General features: G+C 43.6%; 1 protein-coding gene across 1 annotated transcript in view; it reads right to left on the reverse strand.

The window, feature by feature from the left end:
- Positions 1 to 19,033, reverse strand: part of LOC144683279 (ras association domain-containing protein 8-like) — a 110,639-nt gene that overhangs the window by 54,726 nt on the left and 36,880 nt on the right. The gene's annotated exons all lie outside the window — the stretch shown is intronic.

Consider the following 19,033-nt stretch of genomic DNA (forward strand, 5'->3'; position numbering starts at 1 on the left):
TGTACAGCACTCCCTCAGTACTATCAACTGAGATTATGGGTGGAATTTTATGGCAGTGGGATTTTACTGTCCCACCGATGTCAATGGAGTTTAGAATGGCTTCCCCCATTTTATGGCCCCATCCCCTCTGGGATGGGGCTGTAAAATTTCAGCCTATGTGCCCAACTTTATAGCACAGATTAACTGACAAATTACTCATTCAGAGGCAAGAGTGCTAGCAGCTGAAAGCAAACTGACATATAGAGTGTAGGAACATAGGAGCAGGAGTAGGCCATTCAGCCCCTCAAGCCTGCTCTACTATTCAACTAGATCATGGCTAATCATCTACCTCAACACCACTTTCCCCGCACTAACCCTATATCCCTTGATGTCATTAGTATCTAGAAATCTAACGATCTCCGTCTTGAACATTCTCAATGATTGAGCTTCTGCAGCCCTCTGGGGTAGAGAATTCCAAAGATTCACTACCCTCTGAGTGAAGGAATTCCTCCTCATCTCAGCCCTAAATGGCTTGTCCCTTATTCTGAAACTCTGCCCCCTGATTGTAGACCCCACCAAGCCAGGGGAAACATCCTTTCTGTACCTACCCTGTCTAGCCCCTTAAGAATTTTATATGCTTCAATGAGATCACCTCTCATTGTTCTAAACTCTAGAGAAAAAGGCCCAGTCTCCTTAAACTCTCCTCATAGAACAGTCCTGTCATCCCAGGAATTAATCTGGTGAACTGTCATTGCATTTATTTATTTATTTATTCATTCATTCATTCATTCATTCATTCATTCATTCATTCATTCATTCATTCGGCGGTATTCATTCCAGGAAAGAAACAAGTGAAAAACAACGACATAAGATCCCTGATTTTAACCTCCCTTCTCCAGCAGGAACAGACTGGATTCAATTTGGATGAGATATTCAGCAGCATGCCACATAAGAACCCATGGTGCTATTTCGAAGAATAACAGGGAGTTTTCCTCGGTGTTCTGGCCAATATTCATCTCTCAACCAACATCACTAAAACAGATTATCTGGTCATTATCACACTGCTGTTTGTGAGAGTTTGCTGTTTGCAAATTGGCTGCCATGTTTCCTACCTTACAACAGTAAATGCTTCAGAAGTATTTTATTGGCTGTGAAGTGCTTTGGGATGCCCTGAGGTGATGAAAGGTGCTATAAAAATGCAATTCTTTTTTTCTTAATCTTCAGTTGTAATAACAAGCAAGTAATAAATGTAGAACACAAGGGTACATGTTGGAACATAGAAAGAATGATTAGGGATGAGCATCTTTAAACACCATCATGTGAACACTGATTGTACTCACATGAAAGTATTCCATCAGTTTATTTAACAGATGCACCATCCTCTTAAAGTTCTTAACACCACATTTAAAATAGAGGACACCAGAATTTCATATTAATGCAGCAAGTGTTGGCATATTAATATTCAGAAGCCTAATTTCAAGGCTGAATGATCTTAAATTTTTGAGATTTTGGATCCTTTAGTGAATTTAAGAAGAGGTTGCATTAGTAAGTGTAGTGATTGTGGGTAAAACCTTTCCTACTGTTTTAGGGGTCACATGATCGTATCATTGAATCAGCCCTAAGTGCAGGTAATCTTTGGGCCGGAGCTTTCTAGTCATGGACCTGGTTCAAGCATGTAGTTTCTTCAAGAGCTCTGTAAATAAAGTTATCTGTTTCTAGTAAGAAACCTGTCTGGTACACCAAGTTCGTTACAGTAAGCATCACATAATTACAAATAGAACTGTGTTAAATGTTAGGGCTGATTTTCTCAGGAGCTGAAATGTCAGCTTGACTCAGTTATTACACTCTCAATGAGGCAAAGCATTGTGGCTTCCAGCTCTGATTTGGGAATATAATCTTGGCTGATTCTCCAGTGCAGGGTTGAGGGAGTGCTGCGTTGCTGCAGATATGGGATGAGGAATTTGGTCATGTAAAATATGTTTTTTGGGTGCCAAAGGGCTTCCCACGCCAACAATTTGTCAGCAGGAGGCACATACTCATTATGAGGGGGCAATGTGTCACCTGCTATATTGGTAAAGGCCAGCAAATCAGTGTGAATCAGGCATTGGGCCCTTTGCACATGAAAATAAGAGGCCCAACACATGTTTAAGGCTCCCTGAGGCAAACCAGAGTAATCTTAGGAAAACCAGGCCTACTTTAAGGACTGGTCAACCAATTAAAGTTAGTTTTTAAATACACATATTTGGAGCAAAGAGAAGAATGCATATCGAGACCCCACATTAAAAGAATGTGGGCCATCATTGCTTCATTAGGCCCTCCACAGTCCAACCCCCACCCCCACCCAACCACCATTCGTGCCCCCATGGCTAAACACTCCCACCACCAGCTGTTAATTTTCACTTCACCCCCAGCTCCAACTAACTTCCAACCTGACTATCCTCATGCTCTTAACTGAAGGCTGCTGTCTACTAGTGCTGTAGCACCTGGTTTTCAAACACACTTCACTGGGCGAGCTCACACTCTTGGAAATTAGGCTGCCCATCGGGGGAGCCTCAAATCGTACTTTGCCCCCAACCCCTGTGCCCAAATTGCGTGCACGCAATTTTCTAACCTTTTTGGCTGAGATGTTAAACAGAAAAAACATCTGCCTGCTGAAATGCATGTTAAATGTACTGTGACACTTTTTTTAAAAGCAGGGAGTTCTCTCTGTGTACTGGCCAACATCCATCCCTCAATCAATATCACCAAAAGCAGATTAACTGATCATTCTTCTCACTTAAGGACACACTTAATGCCCACATAAGGGCCTCATCATGCTGCCTGTCCTTGCTGCCGACCCGCTCTCCTGCGACCCACATCCCGCCTCACTCACCTGTGGCCTGGTCCCTCAATGATCCTAGGCCTCTCCAGCCACCACTGCCTGCAATGGACAACCAGCAGCATCTGAATGGCTGATAGCTTTTGGTGGTGGGATTTTGGTCTTTGATGCCAGGGAAGACCCGCTGATTTCCTCTTAAGTGCCTGAGAGGCGCTTAATTCCAGTGGGTCTTTTCCAAAGGAGGTGACACGGGGCCCTCGTCAGCTCTCCAGCCGGTGGGAAACACCCTCATCGCCTTCATACACTTCCCACTGCGTGCGTTTGCCTGCACGACAAGGGTAATTATATTTCAAAAGTAATTCATTGGCTGCAAAGTGCTTAGGGAAACCCTGAGGGAAGGCAGTACAGAAAATTCAATCCTTTCTTTCTGTTGTGCTTGGAGGGTTTGTGGTAAGAGGGTCACGAAGTTTGAATTATTCCTTCCAGTTTTGCCAGTCCCGTTATAAATATCTCCAAGCAGCACAAAGTCTGACAGAAGTGGCTGTAGTGACATTCAGTTTTAGCTGTCCCACCTCCATGCCCCAGATTTTGCTGCTCTGGCAACTACCTAGTTTGCCGAGTGGTTGCACTGACCCTGCCACCATCACAAGCCAATTTAGTCAATTCCAAAATATTTTTTTAACAGAAATAGGAAGGGCCTCTGGAACCCGTAGTGTGTTCAGGTTATGCTCAGACATGGTAACTGCACAAACAGAAAAAATATTGACTGGGGAGTGGTTGACAGTGGAGGGATGGGTGGAGTTTTGTTTGGGAAACCTGGTGTTTTAACTCCACAGTTTGTGTCCTTCTTTCCCGGCATGTTTCCAGCCTGGAAGCTAGCACGATGGATTGGCCAGGCTCCCTGTCAGGCAGTAAGCACTCTGGAGGAAGCCACAGCTTCAGGAGCAGGTAGGGAGCCTGCATCTGGGATAGTGTGAGCTTGTCTGGGGGTCCAGGCCCTGAGATGGGATGATTCACAGTCCCTCTGGAGGTTGAATCTGATCCCAATCCTAGAGTAGAGGTTTTGATCCTGATCCCCGTTGGGGGGGGATCCTTGGATTCCAGTGGAAGGGTCCGATCCTTGATCCCCTCACCGCTGTCCGACCCCTTTTTCACACCTTTACTACCTTCAGCCCCAACTTGTTCAATATTGTTCAGTCCGTTCTCTGCCTCCACCCTTCACAAATTCCAACGTATTTGAAGTGGCAGAGCCCACATCTTCACTTGCACTACGCCGTGTATTGCCATCATTCCTGTCCTCACTTAGCTCCATTACATGCAGTGTTCTAGCAGGCTGACATTATCCTCACTGTAAAATCCTTCCATGACCCCTTCATCGTATCCTACCACAGTAATAGTTGAGCCAAACATTCCTGTGCTCAGTCTTCACTCCTTACAGCTTGTTCTCTCCATCCCATCATTGCTGATTTCTCCTTCAGCTATTGCACCCTACTCTCTGTCCTGGGAACTCCTTGTCATCCCTTCTCAGCCTTTAATAAGAAAGGCTTGAATTTATGTAGTCTCTCAGGATATCCCAAGTACTTTACAACCAAAAAAGAACTTCTGAAGAACAGACACTGCTGTAATGTGGCAGCTAATTTGAACATAGCAAACTCCCACAAACAGGTAAAGATCAGGTATGTGAAGGAATCTGCGTAAGGAAATTTGGCCATAATGCGGGGGGGTTGTGAAGTTGAAAGAGCTGTTTTCATATAAATAAAGGCTTAAAAATTAAAAAGTATTCAGAATACAGTTTACTCTGTAGGAAGGGACTTGCCCCTCCTTACAGCATGAAGGAAATCCCTGGTAACAGAGTTACACATCCAAAGTCCCAGAATAACTTCTTTATGCAAACTTTCAGGAGTGTAATACACCACAATGTAATAACGATAAAATGAGTATATACAGAACATCGTGGACCACAGTCAACCGGAATTTTTACAATCTAGCTCAACTCCAAAATTACATTATAATCTTAAAACACAGACTAATGAAAAATTGACCATTACAGGTCCTCATAGCTTGGCTCTTTAGAATCGATGAGTCCCAGGCCTTACTTAGAAATTAAAAGCTATGTAAACTTTCTTAGAAATCAAAGAGGATCTGAAATGCTTGGAAATTAATGGTTTCAAACCATATTTGGAACATAAAGGGACTGAACCTAATTACAGCTAAGATAGCACCCCTATATGTAAGAAATTAGTTATGCAGCTCCAAGAAACACTATAAATATTGAGAGCATACGCTAGATTTTTGGATTCACTTAACTCACTTCAGCATCTCTCAAAGTAAATATATGACTATGAGGGTGAGGTCATAGGGACAGTGTCATGTCACTAACTCTGTGGCCTTCACTTGGGATTAAGGTAAATGTTACTTTAATAATTGATGGATATCGCAACTTAAAAGTATTTTACTGTAACAATGATTGAATCTGAAAACTGGATTCTCTGCTAGAAATAGGATTATATTTTCTCACTTCCCCTAGAGCTTTTTTAATGTTGCAATTGGCTGTTTTCACCTCACTGTGAATTGCATCTTTGGTCCTTTAATAAACATTTATATAGTTTAGAATTTATATTGTCGCACATAGCTTTCTGTATCGCTAACTCATGAACCTGACTTTGTACCTTCTTTGGTGGGGGTTACATTACTAAGGAGTTGTCCCTGGACCCTAATAATATCCAGGATATTATAATCTGTCTGAAACTTGTTAAAGAGGTTATCTGGAGGATGGTAATACTCTCAGCTGGCTCTTTTCCCCTGGGGAGAGAAAGATCAGTGTTTCAGACCCATTTAGTCTCTTTAGGATCTGTCTTTCTCAATGTAAATTTGAGAGGAATCACCTAGGAGGTACGCCTGATCTGGGATTGTGCCAAAAAGTGGCTAGGATTTTAATCCATCACAATAAACTGTTTTTGTGATTTTGGTTGATGAATAAATATTGGCCAGTACAGCCTCTTAGTCCGACTCTTATTTTTTGTTCGCCACACAGTGAAGTGGTCCATGTTGCCTCTCTCTATTTGGAGATTGTAATAGTTGATGATGATGATGCCTGCTTGTTTAGCTCTACACTTTTGATCCCATCAAGCTCATTGTTGCTTTCTCCCATTGGCATCTCTCACCTCTCCATGGATGCCTGCCAATAACTTAAGGGGTACAAACACAAAATGCTGGAAATACCTAGCAAGTCTGGCAGCATCTGTGGAGAGGGAAAATAAATTAATAGGGAGAATTTACCTACCCCCGGGTGGCAGGAAAGGAGGCAGGGGCTGTGTCGGCATGGCTCCCTGTTGCTGTTCCACTGCCAGGGAAGTTTCCCAGTGACAGACAGCAAGGCTGATCTGTCACTTGATCCAAGGAGGCAGGCAGCCAATTTGTATAATTAAAGGCTCTATTAAGGCCATTTTACAGGGCCGCTGTCATTTTGCAAACAGCTGGCGACCTACTGCTGCATGGGGAGCTGATCAGCTGCGTAGAGGCAGCCTCCCTGTGGCAGCCTGGGGAGCCATCAGAGCCACTGGTTCAAAGAGGTGGACCATGGGCTGGGAAGGTCATCCCCACAGCCCCAAGGGTCATCTGGAAAGGTTTCCCCTGCAATTGGCGGAGCCTTCCCCATCAGCCATCCTGAATTTTAATTTGTACTAACCTGTCCGAGGGCACCTCCAGTTTGAGGTGGCCAATTAGGAGGCTTTCTGCAGTAAATCACCAAGCTAGTCCTAGTGTGGGAAGTTTGGGTTTGAGACCCACTTTGTAACCTGTGTCAGGGTCCCAAAGCCCATGGTAAAATCCAGCCCCTCCTTTCTGTTTGGAGACCCTTTGTCAGAACTCTTTCTGTTTCTCTCTCCACAGACGCTGCCTGACTTGCTGACTACTGCCAACATTTTCTATCTTTATTTCAGATATCCAGCATCTGCAGTATTTTTCTCTAACTGAGTAGGTAAATTTGTCTTAGCTTGACAAACAGTGAGAAACTTAAAGTATCACTGTGCATACTAGGTTGTGATTAATCCTTGGCTCTTGCCAACATGCATTGAAGACCATTGAGCTTAGGAAGGTGGGATGTGTCCCTGTGGAGGGAAAGTGTGCACTGCAGGTTTGAAGACCCTTAAAGTTGGTAGAGATTTTGTGCACTTGTGAAGTAGCTGCCTGATCAATAATCACACACTAAACGTGACTATATACTGGTAGTCCAGTTTCTTCTCGGGAAGAATGCTCCTCCAAGAATCTCTCAGCTCTCATTCACAACCCTCCAGCAAAGTGACCCAGGGTGGAAGACGGACGAAGACTGATAAGACATTCCTTGCTATCAGTTAAGTAACCGTGTCCTAATATTTGTTCGGCCAGCCAGAGACACTCATGGAAACCAACCATCATGTTTAAGTTTCCAATCAATCTACAAGGAAATCCAGTCAAGCAGAGTTTTGTTCGTCTGTTATAAGGAGTTCACTTGATCCTCATAGGAACACATCTCCGCTTACCCAAGTCCTAGGACTTTGGAGAAGGATCATATTGAAATTTGACTGGCTGAAGCTGCACTAACGGAGGATGTGTTTATATAGTGAAATGTTTATACAGCTTGTGCCCTGTGTGTTGCACAAAACAATTGCACTTGGAATAAAGTAAAATACACATGGGGACAATTTTAATCTGACCTACCCATCAGAAAACTAATGGTATTGGGCAATGCTTGCAAACTACCTGATTTTACTCTCTAAATCAGCAGAGATTAATATCAAGTGGGCTGTGAAGCCTTCATTATACTTTATCCCATGGGTTTCCCATCTGGCAAATTTAGAGTAAAATTATTCCCATAACTTAAGCTTCATTCAGTCGCTAGCTTTCTCACCTCAGAGTCAAAAGATTAAACGTTCAAGTCACACTACAGATTGCGTATCCTAAGTTGCCAATTCAGTGCAGTCCTGAGGGTGTGGGGGTGCTGAATTGTTGGATCTGCCACGTTTCACCTAAGCTTTTTAGGCTCAGAGGAACAGTTACATTGGATTGGACAACTTCCAAGCACTGATACTGTATGAGCAAGTGAAAAATCCAAGGTCCTGATATTTCAGAGAGGAGGGGAAAGTTCAGGAGAGCCCAAAAAACAGCAAAGTCAGTGGACGAATGTGGTAATGGTTTTATGTAATGTGTAGTATACCTTTAAAAAGGATGTTATAAAGAAAGATCACATGATCTCCTGTAACCAATAGAGGAGTAGCGCGGGCTACCTCAGTAGTCAGTAATCTGTAGTCTGTAGTGAGCAGGAGAAGTATGGAGATAGGGTTTGATGTAGAAGCATACATGTGTAGCTGCTGAGTACCTTGTAAATAAACAGAGTGTGTTCTACCCAAGAAGTGTCTGCTGATCAACTCTATATATAGTACCAACTCGGCCATCCCACAACAAGCGTGCGAATGGGATTCACAAATGCCAACAAACTGGCGATGTAGATAAAGCAAAGACCCAGCAAACTTGTAATGAGGACGCAACATACTGGCGATGAGGATATAGCAAGGAAAAAGCGAGGATAGAAGGAAGATACAATGAACTAGCGTCGAGAGTAAAATCACTTAATGAAAGAAATTGAGGGGAACAAAATCGGGCTGTACCTTGCACAGTAATTGTGGTAGAATTTCCAAATCGTTGAAGTAATCCCCTCACAGAATGCCGCAATTTGGAAGAATTGATCCTTTCGATCCAGCCACGGACAATTGGTCTCATTATATAGAATGCGTCGCGTTCTATTTCCAACTGAACGACATTACGTGGAAGAGAAGAGGAGGGCAAACCTCTTATCTATGTGTGGGAATAAAGCCTACAGCTTAATTCAAAGTTTGATGGCACCCAGTGCCCCAGATTCGAAAAATTTTGTTGAATTGGTGGACACCAAGAAGGGTCATTACCAGCCAAAGCCCTCGGTAACGATGCAACATTTCACGTTTAATTCAAGGAATAGAGCTTCCGGGGTGACAGTTGCTTGTTATGTGGCAAGTTTGAAACAGTTAACAGAACATTGTGAGTTTGGTACATCTTTAAATAATAAGCTCAGAGCTTGTTTAGTGTGCGGTGTGAATGAGGACACGATTCAGAAGAGATTACTGTCCGAAACAAATTTGGATTTTAAGAAGGCGCTAGAGATAGCACCAGCCATGAAAAGTGCAATAAGCAATTCAAAAGCCCTACAGGGAGCGCAAAATGTCGCTGTCCTCCACTTTGGGTGGGAAGCCCCAGCCAAAAAGGGCACAAAAATGCAAGAATCTGCCGAGAAGTGGGAAACAGCCACTGCTAGCAGAAAAATAAAAAGAAACAACTTAGCAGCGAAAACAAGGATTAATTGCAACAAGATGGAAACAAGCAACCTTATAATGATTGGCAGTTTAAAAAAGTCAAATGTTTTTATTGTCGTCGAAACGGACACATAATGAGACAGTGCAAGGAAAGAATCAGGTAGGCTTTTTAACAAAAGAGAAAACCCTGTGTAGAAGAGCCTAAAGCAACAAATTCAGATTTTTATTCATTACTTAATTTGAAGGTTGGAAAGATAGAACCAATATATGTAACAGTGAAAGTAAATGGCAGACCTATTAGAAGGGAAGTGGACACAGGAACTTCCACTTCAGTAATTGATGAATACCCCTTCAAATATCTGAATTATGGGGAACATCAATTAAATTTGGAAAAACTGATGCCAAATTAAAAACATAAACATACACTGGTGAAGACATCCAAGTCAAAGGCATAAGCAGAGTTACTGTCCATTATGGAAGCCAATTAGTAAAACTACCTTTGATGGTGGTCGCAGGTGAGGGGCCAAACCTCCTGGGGCAAAACTGGCTAAAGGAGATTAAGTTAGGATGGCTGAAATTTTCCAGCAGAGAGCAAGTGGGATACCAGAGCTACTACAAAAATACGCCTCAGTCTTCAAGGGTGAACTTGGGAAGATCCAGGGCTGCAAGCAAAAATTCATGTGGAAAATTCAAGGCAACCCCGTGATTCATCAAGACAAGACCAGTACCTGATGCACTGTGGGAAAAGGTCCACCACCAAACTGGACAGATTAGAGAAAATGGGCGTTATACAACCTATGCAGTTCTCAGAACGGGCAGCGCCAATAGTTCCCATACTTAAACCCAACCAAAGTGTCCAAATTTGTGGAGGCTACAAATTGACAGTTAATAAGGTGGTTAAGCTGGACAGACACCCCATACCAAAAATCAAAGACCTGTATGCCAAGATGGCAGATGGAACCGCCTACACAAAGCTTGATGTGAGTCATGCTTATCAACAATTAGAGTTAGAGAAGGCCTCCTGGGAACTTGTCACAATTAATACTCACAAAGGGTTATACCAATATACTCAATTGCCTTTCAGTGCCTCCTCAGCTTGCACCATCTTTCAGAGATCAATGGAAGGTTTACTGCAGGGATTGCCCCAAGTTGTAATTTTTTTAGATGATGTTCTGGTGACAGGACTCACTGAAAAGGAGCATTTGGCGAACTTAGAAGAAGTCGTAAAATGTTTCTTACAGGCTGGAGTGTGTTTAAAAAAAGAAAAGTGCACATTCCGAGCGAGGGAGGGTCACTGGGTAGATTCACAGGGTCCCTACCAGGTTGAGGAAAAAGTGAGGGTCATAAGAGAGGCACATGCGCCAAAGAACACCTCCGAGCTCAAATCATTCCTACGAATGATCAATTATTAAGGGCGGTTCTTACCCAAGTTGTCTACAGAACTGGCACCCCTGCATTATCTACTAAAGAAGAACCAATGTTGGACTTGGGAGGCAGCCCAGAAAGAAGCTTTCACTAAGGTGAAACAATTGTTGCACTCGTCCATTCTATTAGTACATTATGACCAGAGGAAAGAATTGGTGTTGGCATGTGACGCATCCCACTACGGAGTGGGAGCAGTGCTCTCTCATCGGACGGACGATGGCACAGAATGGCCTATAGGATATGTGTCACGAACGCTAAGCACAGCAGCAAGAGAATACTCACAGATAGAAAAAGAAGGCCTGTCAATCATCTTTGGTGCCAAGAAATTTCACCAGTACGTACGTGGCCATCATTTTACTATCGTTTCTGACCACAAGCCACTGCTAGGATTGTTCAGCAAGGACAAGGCTATACCACCCATAGCCTCAGCAAGAATACAACAATGGGCATTGATCCGGCAGCATATGAGTATACTTTTGTACATCGGCCTGGAAATCAAATTGCAAACACTGATGTACTGAATTATTTGCCTTTACAAGAAAATAATGAAGATGTCCCAGTTCCACAAGAACTTGTGTTATTGTTAAATTTCTTAGAATCATTGCCGGTATGTGCTAGGCAGATCAGAGACTGGACAAGTATGAACCCAGTCCTAACTCAAGTACGAGAACAAGTGCTTCATGGTTAGTCACAAGAACCTGTATTAGATTAAATGAAACTGTACTTTAACAGAAGACATGAAATAACCAGCCAGGATGGTATCTTATTGTGGGGAGCACGAGTGATTGTTCCTCCAAAGGGAAGAAAGCCATTGTTAACTGAACTACATAGTGCACATCCAGGAATTTCCTGAATGAAGACAATAGCACACAGCTATGTATGGTGGCCTGGGATTGATCGAGAAATAGACAGCTTAGTGAAGAATTGTGAGCAGTATCAGCAAGTGCAAAGGTTACCTTCAACAGCTCTGTACACACTTGGGAGTGGCCAGGAAGGCCATGGATACAATTACACATTGACTATGTGGGACCTTTCATTGGAATAATGTTTCTGCTCATTGTTGATGTCCGCTCAAAATGGATGGACATATATGAGGTGAAGTCACCAACGTTTTATGCTACAATTGAAAAGCTACGTCAAAGTTTTGCTATTAATGGACCACCAGAAGTGGTCGCTTCTGATAATGGGACGGCATTTATGAGAGCTGAGTTTCAACAGTTTATCAGCCTCAACGGTATCGCTCATGTAAAAACTTCACCGTACCACCCTTCCTCAAATGGACTGGCCGAAAGGGTGGTTCAAACGTTCAAGTCAGGCATGAGAAACTGGAGATAAAAACAAAAAACTACTGCGGATGCTGGAAATCCAAAACAAAAACAGAATTACCTGGAAAAACTCAGCAGGTCTGGCAGCATCGGTGGAGAAGAAAAGAGTTGACTGAGTTTTTCCAGGTAATTCTGTTTTTGTGATGAGAAACTGGAGATTCCCTAGCAACCAAGCTGGCTCGCTTTCTTTTTCATTATAGGACCACCCCTCACACAACAACAGGTGGCACGCCTGCAGAATTATTGATGAAACGCCGTCTCAGGATGAGATTGAGCTTAATAATGCCGAATTTAGGTGGGGGGAAGAGGTGGAAAGAAGGCAGGGGAGTCAGAAAACCAGACAGGACAGGCATAGTCGTGAGAGGAAATTTACGTGGGAGAGCCGGTATATGTGAAGAACTTTGGAGAAGGACTAAAATAGTTACTGGGTGAAATAAGTGCAGTGACTAGAAGGTGGAGGGCCAAGTCATACAGAGACATGTAGATCATCTAAGGAAGAGAGAAACAAATCACCAAGAAATGATTCCACCAGTGTTCATGACCAGGTCAACATTTCCTGTTGAGAGAACTCAGCCTGGTACAGATGTGTCTGAAGTGTCGGATGTACCTGCAAGAGTTGAGGAAACAGATTTGCAGGTGCCCACCAAAGCACCTGATGTTCAGACAACTCCAGAAAATGAGGTTCCTAACAAATAATCAGAAGTTGTAGAGTTGAAATGTTCTACACGCCAAAGGAAACACCCAGAAAGACTGAATTTGGAAATTACTTAGCTGTGTATATAATTTGCTATTTTGAGAAAATCATAATTGTAAATGTAAAATGTGTTTCCAAGTAAAGGGAGTGAGGGGGTACGGGGGGGATGTGGTAATTATGGTTTCATGTAATGTGTAGTAACCTTTAAGATGGATGTAAAAAGGAAGATCACATGATCTTATGTAACTAATAGAGGAGTAGCACGGCCTACCTCAGTAGTCAGTAGTCTTCTCATGTTGACACAAACGGATGCCACCAATGGCTACAGCAATGAAGTACAGATCTTGCAGCAGTGCAGGACCGATGTCCTGGACCAACTTTTTCATGGCGGCTGCCAACCCACCAATGTGGACCTCAGTGCATTGGCACACTGGCGCTATCACCTCAGCCTGAAGGCGGACAGACTCCTCCATTGTGCCTTGCATTCTGAGGAGTGCAGTGGACATCCCTTCCTGATGTTCCTGTGCTTGTCTTTGCAGCTCCAGCAACTGACTTAGGACCAAGTCCGGAGGCTCATCGTCGGACTTGGACTCAACAGAATTGTGGCCAACAGCAGTCCTCCAAGTGCCAGCGACCTCAGATGTCACTGCCTCTGCCTGCTGTGTAGCAGATGGTGCATTGTGTTCACCAGATTGTGACCCTGAGGCTAATCTAGAACTACGTCCCACCAAGGTGTGTGTCTCTGAGTTGGTGGAGGGTGTGGGTGAGCACTGTGACGGGTTTTCAAAGGTGCTGTCCTCAGGTTCCTCACCCAAGGTGTCATTGGGGCTGGAGCTGAGGGGCTGGCTCATGGATGCCCTCAGGGGAGCTTCCCAGAGTGTCTACAAAAGAAAGGAGAGACAATTAGTACATGGCAGGTGACTCTGAAACAGGAGGGATCACTCAGTGTGGGTGTGTGATGGATGTTCTAGTACAGGATCCTCACTTGGGCGTGCGCCACGATTCTCACTGTCAGCGCAAGCACGGTCTACATCCTCTCTGGTCAGCTCAATGGCTCTGATCTGGAAGTCCATGAGAACCTTTATCTCGGGAACTCCATTCCCGGTCTGGGACCTCTCCTTGTCCTGCATGAAGATGCTCGGAGAGAGCATGAACAAGACGCATGCGAGGGCAGATGATAAGGATGCCTGGCATGTGTGGGTGGTGAGTGGAGCCCTGGGCAGGATTAGGATGCAAGCTGTAGAGGAGATGAGGCCAGGTAAAGATGTGAGATTGTGTGAGAGTGAGTGGTGATGCTCCTTGAGGTGACAGTGAGTGAGATCCTTGTGAATGTGTGTTGGGCTTGTGAGTGTGTGAGTTGAGAGTGATGAGATGGTTGACTTACGCTGGTGGAATGGAGGAGATAGTTCATCCATTTCTTGCACTGGGTGGCTGACCTCTTCTGCAGAGCGTTCGCACTGACCACCACTGTGACCGCCTCCCAAGCTAGATTGGTCACCTTGGTGGAAGTCCTGTAGTCATAGCGGGGGTAGAGAACATTGTGGTGGGCCTCCACTGCGTCCAACAGGTACTCCAGTGAGGGGTCACTGAATTTGGGTGCAGCATACTTTCTGCCTTTGGAAGCCATTTCTCCTGTGGAGCTGTCCTAAGCTGCAGGGAGTACGATCACTGTGCAGGGGTGGTGTTTAAATATGGCGCCTGGAGTTAAGGAGTGCTGAGGTCACGGTGGGATGGGCGAGTCAGATGCCCGCCGCCAGTGAAACCGTGTGTTCCCCGTGGATGAATAATTAATATATCTGAAACGCATGATGTGGCGCAAAAACCCACCATTTTGGCCAGTGGGTGGAGTGCCTTTTTTTTACACTGGCTAATGCACTTAGAGCGTTTCACGCAAAATCCAGGCCCTAGTTTCACACCAAACTATTTCAGAGGGCACTTAAGGATCAACCAGATTGCAAGGCTTCTGAAGCAAGACCAGCTAAAGGCAGCAGATTTCCTTTCCTATAGAACATTAGTGAACCAGTGAGGTTTTTAGTTACATGATCAACACCAATGCGAGATTTTCATTCTAGATTTGCCTATGAACTGTCAGATAACTGGTTTATGAATGCAGGAGTATGATAGGCCAAGTATAGACTCAGAGGGCTCAAATTTCCTTGGGGTTTGATGTAGCCTCTGGAATTGGAGTTGCCAATAACCTTTGACCTTCAGAACCTGTAACTGCTCGACACTCACTTTCAAAGCTCACAACTGAATATTAGCCAGAGGAATCGCGCCTGAGGAACTCCACTTCCATTAGAGAATAAAAAAGCTTCATCAAAAAGAGTGAAGTGGAGGTCAGAACAAGAAAGGGGGGGAGGAGCAGGGGTGGAGGGAAGAGCATGTGTATAGTAGATCGTGAAGAAAGGAGAGAAGCTGAATTAATTTTGACCAAATTTTCAAATTAAAGGGGATCAGATAGGGTAGAGAGAGAGAAACTATTTCCGCTGGTTGGAGAGCCTAGGAGAAGGGAGCATTGTCTAAAAATTCGACCCAAATCATTCAGGAGTGAAACTAAGAAACAAATTTTAAAATCGTAGGATCGTGGAATGGTTACAGCACAGAAGGAGGCCATTTACCTCATTATGCATGTTCTGACTCTCTGAAGGAACAATTCACCAAGAGACACAACCCCAATCTTCTTCTTCTTGTAACCCTGAGCGTTCTTCCTTTTTACATAATAATCCAGTTTCCTGTTAAATGCCTCTATTGAAACTATCTCCACCACACTTTCAGGCAGTGCATTTCCAGATCCTAACCATTCATTGCATGAAAAAGTGTTCCCTTTTGTTGTCATTGTTTCTTTTGCCAATCACCTTAAATCTGTGCCCTCTGGTTCTCGATCCTTCCAATGGGAACAATTTCTTCCTATCGAAACTGACCAGACCCCTCGTTAAGAAATTAGGGATAGTATTAGATCCAAACAGGAGACATATAAAATTGCCAGAAAAAGCCTGAGGATTGGGAGCAGTTTAGAATTCAGCAAAAGTGGACAAAAAGATTGATCAAGAAGGGGAAAATGGAGTATAAGAGTAAACTTGCAAGGAACATAAAAACTGACTGTAAAAGCTTCAAAAACATGTGAAGAGAAAAAGATTAGCAAAGACAAATGTCCCTTACAGTCAGAAACTAGGGAAATTATAATGGGGAACAAAGAAATGGCAGAAGAATTGAACACATATTTTGGTTCTGTCTTCACAAAAGAGGACACAAATAATTTCCCAGAAATGTTAGGGAACCAAGGGTCTAGTGAGAGGAAAGAATTGAAGAAAATCAGTATTAGTGAAAAAAATGGTGCTAGAGAAATTAATGCAGTTAAAGGCTGAAAAATCTCCAGGGCCTTATAATCTACATCCCAGAATACTAAAGGAAATGGACTTGGAAATATTGGATGCATTTGTGGTCATCTTCCAAAATTCTATAGGCTCTGGGACAGTCCCTACAGATTGGAGGGTGGCAAATGTAACCCCACTATTTAAAAAAGGAGGGAGAGAAAAAAACAGAGAATTACAGACCAGTTAGCCTAACATCAGTAGTGGGGAAAATACTACAGTCTATTATAAAAGACGTGGTAACTGAACCCTTGGAAAGCATTAACAGGATTAGACAAAGTCAGCATGGGTTTATGAAAGGGAAATCATGCTTAACTAATCTACTGGAGTTTTTTGAGGATGTAACTAGTAGAATAGATAAGGGAGAACCAGTGGATGAGGTGAAATTGGATTTCAAGAAGGCTTTTGATAAGGCCCCACATAAGAGGCTAGTGAGCAAAATTAAAGCACATAGGATCAGGAATAATATACTTGCATGGATTGAGAATTGGTTGACAGACCTGAAACAGAGAGTGGGAATAAATGGGTCTTTTTCCAGATGGCAGGCGGTGACTAGTGGTGTACTGCTGGGATCAGTGCTTGAGTGCCAGCTATTCACAATATATGTAAGTGACTTGGATGAGGAAACCCAAATGCAATATTTCCAAGTTTGCTGGTGACACAAAACTGGGTGGGGTTGTGAGGAGGATGCAAGAAGGCTTCAGGGTGATTTAGACAAGTTGTGTGTGTGGGCAAACACATGGCAAATGCAGTATAATGTTGATAAATGTGAAGTTATACGCTTTGGTGTGAAAAACTAGAAAGGCAGAGTATTATTTAAATGGGGATATATTGGAAATGTGGATGAACAAGGGGATCTGGGTGTCCTTGTACACCAGTCAATGAAAGTAAATAGGCAGGTGCAGCAAGCAATTAGGAAGGCAAATGGTATGTTGGCCTTCATTGCAAGAGGATTTGAGTTCAGAAGTAGGGATGTCTTACTGCAGCTGTACAGGGCCTTGGTGAGACCACACCTGGAGTATTGTGCGCAGTTTTGGTCTCCCTACCTAAGAAAGGATATACTTGTCATAAACGGAGTGCAGCGCAAGTCACTAGGCTGATACTGGGGATAGCAGGGCTATCATTTGAGGAGAGATTGGTTTGACTGGGTTATAGACTGACACTATAGTTTAGAAGAATGAGAAGGGATCTGATTGAAACATAAAAATTCTAGCAGGGCTAGACAGACTGGATGCAGGGAGGATGCTTCCCCTGGCTGGGGAGTCTAGAACCAGAGGCCACAGTCTCAGGACTGCAACGATGAAGGAGAGGTCCTGATCCTTTACAAAACCCCCAGAAAAGGGGACATGGAAGAGGTGGTATCAAGGGAAGAATAGGCACACGAAGCAGAGCATGATGGAGACAGGGCTGGGAATAATTACCTCCGGGGCATCGATAATAAATAATGTGGATATTGATGGAATGGAGGAAAAACTAGAAGGAATGAGTGGACAGATGAAAAGGATTATGCAGGAGGAAAACGCAGTTGTAGGAAAGGGGGCACATGAGAATGGGGTGATAATGTTGCACTTACTGGAAATGTTAGACAACCTAGAACAGCATGCAAGGACCATCAATAACCTGATGAGGGAAGATCAAAACATCTTGAAGGAGGTGGCCCAGAATGATGCATGTGTCCTGTATGGGTCCTGGTTAATAGAGCAAACAAGGGAAAATATGGAACAGATCCACAGGGGAGAGGTCCCGACTTGGACAGGTAATAGGGATTTAGAAATCTTACAAAAATACCGAAATGATCTCACCACTTGCCAGATGCGGAGATTAGCACGAGTGATAGGTGATATGCAAGGGAGAGAAGAAGGAAATGATAATAGAGTTGGTTCTGAGTTTACCAGTGACTCCACATGGTGAGAACCCTTTGCCAGTATACCGAGTGGAGAATATAAGAAAAATGGAAGATTCTATACATGTTTGCTGTCGTTCACCGCCCCCATTTATAGTGGCTGTCCGGGAAAATAGGATAGCAGGAGCCGCGTTGGTGGGATATGATGAGAGGAAGGGGATAATCACCTGTCCTGATCATCTGAAGGATAGGGGATATCATAGGAGTGAATGTGGGTTCAATCAAACTGATGAAAGGTGCATGATGGTTGCCCAGTGAGCAGACCATCAAGAAACAATGGCATTCTAAGTAGGCAAAGGAGAATATTATGTAACAACTACTGAATCAATGTATGAAATTGGTAATCTCTCGTGCTCTATAAACGTATCCACTCTTTGTTTGATTCCGTCTGCGGACGTAACTGTTGGAGAGCGAACGTTGTTGGTGATCAAGCAGCATAGCCAAACCCAGTTGGACATTCAAGATAGAATGGTGGGTGATCTTTGCCAGTACATCGAACATTTTGGTTACAATATCCCACCCCTACCAGAATACCTCCAAAAACTGCAGGATAGAGCGCAAGCATCCAAGAAAGCGTTCTACCAACTAGAATCGAGAATCAGGAAAATAAACAAAGACATTGAAAGCCTGGAGAGCCCAACATGGTACAACAGACTGTGGGATTGGGGGACTGAATGTACAAATACACCCATAGATCAGAATTATTCACATGTATTAGTGGTTGTACAATTGGTAATTATAATATTTGTAACTACTGGTAATTTGTACATAGCACAGGATGTATCGGGAAGAACAATGAAAATGGTGGAGGCGGCAACTGCTGGAGGAGGCGCAGCTGGTGGTTTAAGTCTTATCCCACAAAGTCTAATGGTGTGTTTTAAATAAAGCTGATAACTAACAGTAACTTGACGATTAGGAGGCGACATCAGGGTTAAGGGTAAAGTTCAAAAGATTGCTATAATAGAGAAAATGTGATTATAACTTGTGCAAAATATCTTGTGATGGTAATCTGGGGCTGGAAACTGAGAACAGAGATTGAAAGAGGAAGGAGTGGTTGAACTTTGGAAAAGAAACAGATCGAAGGTAAGGGCACCAGACGCATGTGGTAACGTGGAGCAGGTTTCTCTCTGAGCAAGGCGGCCGATAATAACGGTAAAAGAGCAAGTGGGCGAGTGAGTCCAGCAGAGCCAACCAG

The sequence above is a fragment of the Cetorhinus maximus genome, chromosome 8 (assembly GCF_964194155.1).
Source record: "Cetorhinus maximus chromosome 8, sCetMax3.hap1.1, whole genome shotgun sequence".
NCBI lineage: Eukaryota > Metazoa > Chordata > Chondrichthyes > Lamniformes > Cetorhinidae > Cetorhinus > Cetorhinus maximus.